The 8,784-nt window shown below is 40.7% G+C and overlaps 1 pseudogene; it reads left to right on the top strand.

The window, feature by feature from the left end:
* Positions 1-6,453: 6,453 nt before the first annotated feature.
* On the top strand, positions 6,454-7,277 carry LOC103605528 (annotated as a pseudogene).
* The last annotated feature ends 1,507 nt before the right edge of the window (positions 7,278-8,784 follow it).

The raw sequence follows: 8,784 nt of genomic DNA, 5'->3' as shown, positions 1-8,784 counted from the left end.
AGGAGGCTAGAAAAACATCCCCAGCAGTGCCACAGGTTTTTCCTGTCGTGGCTCGCTGGGAATCCCCAGCCATCCACAGCCCGTGGGGGGAAGCGGCCCCTCAGGCCTATCTGGTCAACCTTGTAAAAGAACTAAAAAAGGCTGTTGCCGAGGCCAGGACTTTATCCTCAGCCTTGCAGGCTCTGACACAAAACTTAACTGAAGCCTTCAAGGTGTTTACTGCCCTGATCCCCTCAGGAAACAATACTTCCCCACCCTTCAAGGGACAATGTTTTGGTTGAGGAAGACAAGGTCATTTTAAAAGCCAATGTCCCAAGGCTAAAGGCAAAAAAACCCCTACCACAACTTGCCCCCAACATAAAAAAGGAAGACCCACTTCCCGGTGCCGCTTGTGGGGGGCCCAAGTCCTTCTGATCAAGGCCCAGCCCGTGGATGGTGTGAGGCCAGTAGCGGCTCCCGGCGTGCCTGGCCCGGGTCTTCCTGGAGTCGGGTTGCTTGGGACAAAGCCACTGGTGAAAATAGGACAGCTGCTTGGTACCCTTGGGAAGCTTGTGATCTTAAAGAGCTGAAAAAGGCTGTCACAGAGGATGGGCCCAATTCCCCATGGGTAGAAGCCATTCTCCAGGGCTTAGTGCACCAACCTTTGACAATCAAAGATTGGAAAATGCTCTGTAAGGCTGTCCTCCCTCCAAACTTATTTATCAAGTTCTGCGCCTTCTTTAAAGGAGAGTGCCATGTGCAGGCAGAGGTAAATCTAGCAGTAGCATTGCCCAATGCCACCAACCCCGGACTCACCTTTCCGTGGGTCCTTGGCAAAGGTTCCCGCGTAGGTGCCAACAAACCCTTTTGCAGCACTATGGAAAATCTCATCACCCCCAAAACCCGAAATAAGCAGACTCGAAACAAGCGGGCTGCAGGGGCAGCTGCGGTGGCCATCAAATCCCTCTTGGGAGTTATTGGAGCGGGTACTGGGACTGCCGGAATAGCCTTGGCACATCAACAGGTAGTTTCCCTTAGGGAGGCAGTGGACATAGATCTTGGCCACTTGGAGGTGTCTGTATCACATTTTAAAAAAATAATTGCTAACATCACTTTTGAAGTTGTTTTACAGAATCGATGTGGACTAGACCTGTTGTTCTTACAGCAAGGAGGATTATGCGCTGCCCTCAAAGAAGAGTGATGCTTCTATGCCGACCACTCTGGAGTGGTCAAGGATTCCATAGCTAAGCTTAGAGAAGGGTTAGAAAAGCGGAAAAAGAAAAAAAAAATGCGAAGCCAATAGTAATTGGTTCCAAAGCTGGCTTTCAAGTTCCCCATGGCTCACCATCCTGCTGTCCTCCCTGGCAGGCCCCCTAGCCATTTTCCTTGTCTTAATCATCTTGGGGCCTTATGCCATTTGCCAGGTTATGTCCCTTATAAGGCGCAACACCACTTCTCTTGTAATGCTCACCCAGGTGGTAGAGGAGGTGGCCCGTAATGAAAGCCCTGACAGCCCTTGGGTCAATATGGCCCTTCAAGAAATCAACGCCAATCTCTAAGGCTCTGCCCCACCCCCACTTGGCTGGACAGTCAATGACGGGTAAGATTTCCAGAGGGAAACAACCTAAGACAGGCACAGCCACCAAAGGGAATGGAGATGAGGCTGGGAAGGTTAGCTGCCTCCAGCTGCCTTATTAAAACTAAAAAGGGGAGATGTTGAGCCTTAAAAACTAACGCTACCTTAAGTGACATTACAATTGGTGCCATTATGGACCCACAAGGGCGTATTAATGTTGCAGCCTAAGACAGCGCTGGGAGGAAGTAGGGTGGGAGTATCTGCGGGAACCTTGCTTTAGCCCTATTGGCCAAATATGCGCTTCCTCGCTCATGAACACTGTGTGGTTGCAATAGCTAGGCATTGAGACAGGATGCATGCCCTTAACCCTTAAGCTGATAGGATTATGTAAAAAACCTCCCTTCCCAATTTGCCTTTAAAAGAAAGTGCTTGTGTGATAATAAACGGAACTGCTCGACAGAACCCCCGCCGCATCTGAGTGTCCTTTAGCCAGGCTGGTTTGGGCCGGCGGCTGTGCTCACCTCTCTTCATGGCTCTCTTCCCCTCTCTCCTTCTAAAGGGGACAGGAGGGAAAGAGGAATCTGGGCCATTCGCTCGCCCACCAAAAGGAATGAGGCTAGGGCTGTTTGGGTCAGCTGGCGGTGGACCCGACACACTTCTATAATGCAAGAGAGTAACAGTATTGAATTGGACTCAACTGGAGTCAACAAAGAGCTGATTTAATTTATCCAGAATGCTCCCTAAAATTTAAATATTTTTTCACACTATGGAGTAGTTATATAAAGAATGTCTTGAAACTCAAGCAATTCCAAACAAGTACTTTGGCCAGTTTCCCCATGAAGCAGTTCTACATAGGTATAATATTGAGTGCATCCCCCCAAAATGTTAGCTGTCATTAGTGTGAAGGAAGAGAACAGACATGAAAATGGTACTTCTACTGCAACATCATACCTTTTTCCTAAACTGCATATATGCCACATGGTCCTTTGTCTCCAACAGATATTTGTCTAAAACTCTGTTAAAGAACCAGCCACTTTTAACTGGACTCATCTGTCTGTGTTTTTTTCTTGTCTTTTCTTCTCTAACAGTGAGTGACTGGAGTAAAGAAACAAAGTTTCTTTCATTGTGTCACCACAGAATGTAGCAGGTGCCTAGCATGCTGTATTCATGTTACAGAGAAAAGAAGGATGGCATTCTAGAATGAAAAGGAGAAAAAGTAGTTAAAATAATGTCATACATTTGTTGAGTGCTTAATATATCTCAGGTACTTTATATTTATTTTCTAATTTCATCATATTAAATGTATGTAAGCTTTATTAGCTTTATTTTATAGGTGAATAGGAAAAATAATGTGCTCAATTTTCCACAGCTAGAAAATGTCAGAGCCTGGAATTGAAATTGTCTCTATTTCCTTTCAGAAGCTCACGCATGCACACATATTCTATGCTGCCTCTGAGGAAAGAAAGGAAAAAAGGAAGAAAGAAATAAGGGCAATTCGGGAGTAGGGAAACTAATGGAAGCAAGGAAAGACAGATGGAAGAAAAATCAGAGAGGAGGAGGAATTGAAGGATCATTCTGAACTTGCCTGGGAATACAATTAGTGTTTATTTTTATGTGAGTAGCTGTCATAGTTTTCATTTACATTTTTTTGCATATGAACTAAAAAGGTCTCACAAGAAATCATGCAGAAATGAGAAGAGCAGTTTCCAAAACATTGTCTGGCATTATTTAGTTTAGAAGAGTTTTGTGACTTGTTTATCTCTGGGATAGAATGTGATTTTTTTATTTGATGCAATTAAAATTATAATTACGTGGCCAGTTAATTAGGCAAATTATTTAGGCAAGGATAGCATTGGAGAGAAAAATAATCAATCACGGAATTAAAATAGAAATATTTTCAGATTTTTATCTGTCCAATAGTGCAGCTCCAGGATTGTTTTCTTAAATTTCTGGACGAACAGGGAACAAGAAGTTTCAAGGGCTCAGTTCCTTCCCAGAGTCTAAGAGTGCCAGCTCCAGGATTGTTTTCTTAAATTTCTGGACGAACAGGGAACAAGAAGTTTCAAGGGCTCAATTCCTTTCCAGAATCTAAGAGTGCTGTTTTCTTAAATTTCTGGACGAACAGGGAACAAGAAGTTTCAAGGGCTCAGTTCCTTCCCAGAGTCTAAGAGTGCCTGTCTCGTGCTGTTTCCTGTCATAGTATGATGTATTGTTCTAATTTTCAACACAAATTTTAGGGTTTTCAGAAAAGGATCTTCAACAAGGACTACATTTGGGGTTTGTTTTCCTCCAAAATTTATTACGGCTTGAGGATATTTACTTATCAGAGAAATAAAGCAAATCCAATGTTTTTCAGAATGTATAACGGTTTCAATTGTCATCATATCTTTAATTCTCCATAATAAATGCACATGTCCACTTAAGACCTTTACTTTTCAGAAATCCATTCAACTTAGGGTCCAGATTCTTGTAAGGTCTGGATATATTTGTAAATAATTATTTGGAAATCAGGTTTCCTTTATAATGAAGACCATGCATTAAAGTTTTCCACTCACTCTTATAATTATCATTGCAGTAATACCACTATGTGATTTCTTACTTGGCGGAAAAGGGGGAAAAAAGTAAAGGGAAGAAGCAGAGGAATAGAGAAATATACAGGAAAGATGGAAAAATGACTTCTTAGAGATAGTTGCACTATCTTCCAAAAAGGTAAAAATGGATCGATGGAGATGACTTCACTCATTGAGAAGAAAGGACAGTTAAAAATGTCCCCAAATGTTTGCAGATATAGCACTCTCTCCTTCAATATTACCCTAAATATTTGCTTTTAAGAATGACATAGAGTATCTAGATGACATATTTCTCAGTAATTATGCAGGGTATTTACATTTATTCATTTATTAAACATTTATGGGGCACCTATGAGAGACCTGAGAGTGAGTATAAAATATATTGACAGTCCTATAAAGCAGATATTCTACATTCTTATGTAGAAGATAGGATTAGAAAACTCATAAAACTTTCTTAAAACCTTATATCTAGTGAATGGAGCAGTTTCAGATATTTTCTTATTATATATTTACTTGTCTATCCTCACTTTCCTTTTTTTATGTATATAAAAGATGTCCCATGGATGTTTGCTCACTGATTCAAAGGGATCTACCTGTCTATAACAACTGTATCTGAGTTCACCTACGAATGATAAAATGTCTTAAGTGAATCTGTTCAGTTCTGCTTATAGTCTTTATGCACTTGTTTCCTTCAAGTCTCAGTAGTGTTCATAAAATAATATAGGAGCTATGGAACTCTTAGACAATAGTCAATTATTATTAAATACAAGAGTTCCTTGGAAGCCTTACTGAGTGGGTCAAGGGTGTAACAGAGAAGGAAGCAATAAGGATGAAAAACTTAAAATATAATGCAAAAATGATGAACAAAATTTTCATCTGCTATTAACCTTAGTGAGAACATGTAAGTGAAAATGGCACAGTAAAAAAGTGAGTATTTGGTAGTAATGGAGAGAAGGGCTATTTTTGCTATTTGATACTTGTTAAGGTATTGCAGTGCACTAATGCATAAACTATACAAGAAATGACTTCCTAAGGGATTTTATTAAGTCATATATTGTTCAGACTTAAAAGAAAGAAAAACATTCTAAATATCCTTTTTGTCTGTGCCTCAGGAAAAAAATTCAAAGCTAATATACAACATTAACAAGGATTACATCCATATGTCATGTTTCCTTGTGAGCCTTATCTCTTAATCATTTTCTAGTCAAAAAGATTATGAAATTTTTAGTGTTCTTTTATGAAATATTTTCCAAATATCTATTTAACGAAAAGGACAAATATCAAGAAAGTTACCACCTTACAAACATTAAATGCAATGGACCTGTGTTATGGTAGTTGCATCTAAGAATAGTATCCTATTAGAGGAACTCTGATGTCAATTTATAATAGGATGAACTTTTTATTTGAAAGGAAAGAAGACACATATTAATTTCAGGAAGGAAATTTTTCAGAAAAAAAAATCATAATATGAAAATTTATACTTTGTATATTTGTTTATTTGACTGAGGAAAAGCTTTTCTTTTTTTTTTTTTTTTTGTACCAATCTTTATGTATTGAACCACATGTTTAATAAAAATGTTACAGTTAGGAGCTAAATCATTACAATGACATAAGTAACTGTACAGAGGGACCCCAAGTGCAAAGTCAAATTGCTGTTAAGTCAGAACATGGAGCAAGCACAACTCCTCAGCACCTGTACACGCACACACTCTCGTAATACATCCATCCACACCTCCACGACTGCAGGAGCTAAGTTTGGACATAACCCAGAGACTCTTCCCTGGCTCTGTCAGGTCCTGGGGAGGAGAAGAGAGAAATGATCAACGAAGAGAAGCTGGGATTGCTCAGTGCATCTGTCTGCTCTGCCAGTGACTCAGAGAAGCCAAGACATAAAACATTGGGGCTGTTGTTTCCTTGGCACAAAACTGAACAGGCAACAATCAGGTCAAGGAGGGGTTTAAATTAATCTCAGGTTTAGATCCCTTTTTCAACACCACAAAAGAGTAGCATGCAGGAAAAATCCGGCCATTTAAACTCCAGAAAAGAGGGAGGAAGATTTAAAATTTTTAAGAATTTGATCCCTGTTCTCCCGACAGATTGCAGCACGACCATAAGCAAAACCAGCTGGGCCACACTGATACCATCTGCTGGAACCTTACCCTGCGCTGCGGCGCGAAGCAGATCGCGCAGCTCCACGGCCGCCTCCACCCGGGGCTTGCGCCGCGTCCTCCTTGGTGGCCGTCCTGGCCAGCCCTCTGCCTTGAGGGCGGCGCTCGCTGGCGTCTTCTTGTGGGACGAGGAGAGGAGTTGCAGAGAACCATTAATGAGATGTAACGGTTAGAGGACATGTCAAGTATGTTTCAGAACTCTGGAGTTGAGTGTCACCCTCCAGAATCAAAGTCCCAAACAGAAGGGAATGAGGCTTTGGAGGGCAAAGAGCAACCATGGGAAATGGTGGTGCAGAAGAAACACTTTAAGCTCTGGTAGCGCCCAATATGGGCACCCACCTCTACCAGTACCGATTTTTTTGGAACCTACACAGATGTGGCACCCCAGCAGTTCTTCAATGTTCAGTTGGACAAATACTATAGAAAAAAGTGGGAGGCCCTGGTGATCAAGCTGGAGGTGATGGAGAGGGACGTGGATACTGGTTCCAAGGTTTTCCACTGGGTGACCCATTTTCCTTATCCAGTGTACTCACGGGTTATTTTTACGTCCAGCGGTATAATGTGGATGAGGAAAACAACGTGACGGTGTGGTGTCCACGTGCTGTGGAGCACCCTAGTGTGTCAGAGTCTCCAGAATTCATCAGGGTCAGATCATATGAATCCCACATGGTTATCTGTCCCCACAAGTCATTTGATGAGAATGGCTTTGACTGCTTGTTGGTATACAGTGACAATCCCTAGACTGTGTTTCTTCGCTACTGTGCTAGTTGGATGGTTTCCAGTGGCATGCCAGACTTCCTGGAGAAGCTGCACATTGCTACTCTGAAAGCCAAGAACATGGAAATCAAAGTAAAAGACTATATCTGTGCTAAGCCTCTGGAAATAAATAGTGAAGCCAGGACCACCACCCAGGCCTCCAAGCAGAGGAATGAGGGTATTTGTGGCCCTGTTCAGATCAAGTATGACTCAAGGGCTGTGAGTTAAGAAGGAATAGGTGCTTCAAGCTCTGTCAGTCCCTTCTCACTCTGGTACAGAATGGGAACAAGCCATGTGTATTAGAAAGCATCTGCTTTTGGCATGCACCTTGGTGCTAGTGCTGTGCCAGGTTGTGGGGTGTGGGGGTGGGCCCAGTCCCTGGCTCCATGCCTCAGGTGACAGAAGAAGTATCTGCTCTATGATAATATTGGGGGACCTGAACATGCCTCTAACTATTGGACAGATCATCTAGGCAACAAATCAACAGAGTAAACAAATCTACGGTTACCAGAGGTGGGAGGGGAAAGGGAGAGAGGAATAGGGAGAGATTAGACAACGGGCATAAAGAATAAGTATGATTTGTAACAACATATATGCTAGCAGTATTGATTTGATCAACATATGTCAATGTTGAACCCCCAAAATAGGTATAATCAATTATAATTCAATAAAAAAATTTTTTTAAAAAGAAGACATCTGCTGTAACCACCAGTGCAAGATGATTCAACTAACATGTCCAATTTCATTGAGAGCCCTTATTGCTCTTTTTCAAACAGAGAAGAAGGTGGCATTGGTGAGGTGCCATATTTACAGACCAACCATTTTAAAATTTAGTATTTCACTGAGCTAATCTGGAACAAACGTCTCCACCTCAGGCCAGGAGGAAAAGCTTTTCTGAGAGCATAGACTTTGAATTGGAAAGAAATACAGTCTTAACGAAAATACATAACATGAACTAAACTGATACCTGCTGGGTCAGTAACCAAAATGAGTGACCAAGTTATAGGGGTTTGTAGAAATTACAAAACATGGGGTCTGGACGCAGGCTCCATTAATTTTGAAACCAGTTTTGCCAACTATGAGATATACGACTTTAGGCAAGTTATTGAATCTCTCTGCCTCATTGTGCCATGTGCAAAATAGAAAATAACAGCATGGATTTTATATAATGGTGCTTAAGTACTTAGAATAGAGGTTAGCATAAAGCAAGCCTTATGTAAGAGGATGTTGCTATTGCTGTTATTTTCTAATAACATGTTCATTATGTACAGCAGAGGCAGATGCTGAAAGATCATTGGGAAATGGGAGAGTGAATGTATCAATAAGAGCAAAAATCATTAAAATATTTGCCTATGTGATAGACAAATGATAGCCCTTAGCAAGTTCAGTTCCTTTGTGATTTAAACATATTTGTGCTTAAATCAGTACATCTTTAAGATATAGGAGAACAATAGAGCTGTACATAAAAATATACATGGATTATTTTAAAAAGTCTAAATAAGTTTTTGTAAAAAAAAAGGAAAATTTGAAAGAAAGCTAAAAGCATCTAAAAAGAGCAAAAACATGTACATTTTACAATATATAGATATGCATGAATGTTTAATTATTAACTTTGATAGTGTTTGTGTTTAAGGTTAAAGGAAGTTGCTGTTACTTTTTTATTTTTCACTATCCATTGTTGTTATCTTTCTAAAAATGGAAGACTTCTCAGACATGTTATTTTCAGGGCCTCACT

This window comes from Galeopterus variegatus, unplaced genomic scaffold (assembly GCF_000696425.1).
Source record: "Galeopterus variegatus unplaced genomic scaffold, G_variegatus-3.0.2 Scaffold5867, whole genome shotgun sequence".
In the NCBI taxonomy this organism is placed as follows: Eukaryota; Metazoa; Chordata; class Mammalia; order Dermoptera; family Cynocephalidae; genus Galeopterus; species Galeopterus variegatus.
The sequence above is the reverse complement of the archived record's forward strand: the minus strand, read 5'-3'. Positions and strand labels throughout refer to the sequence as shown.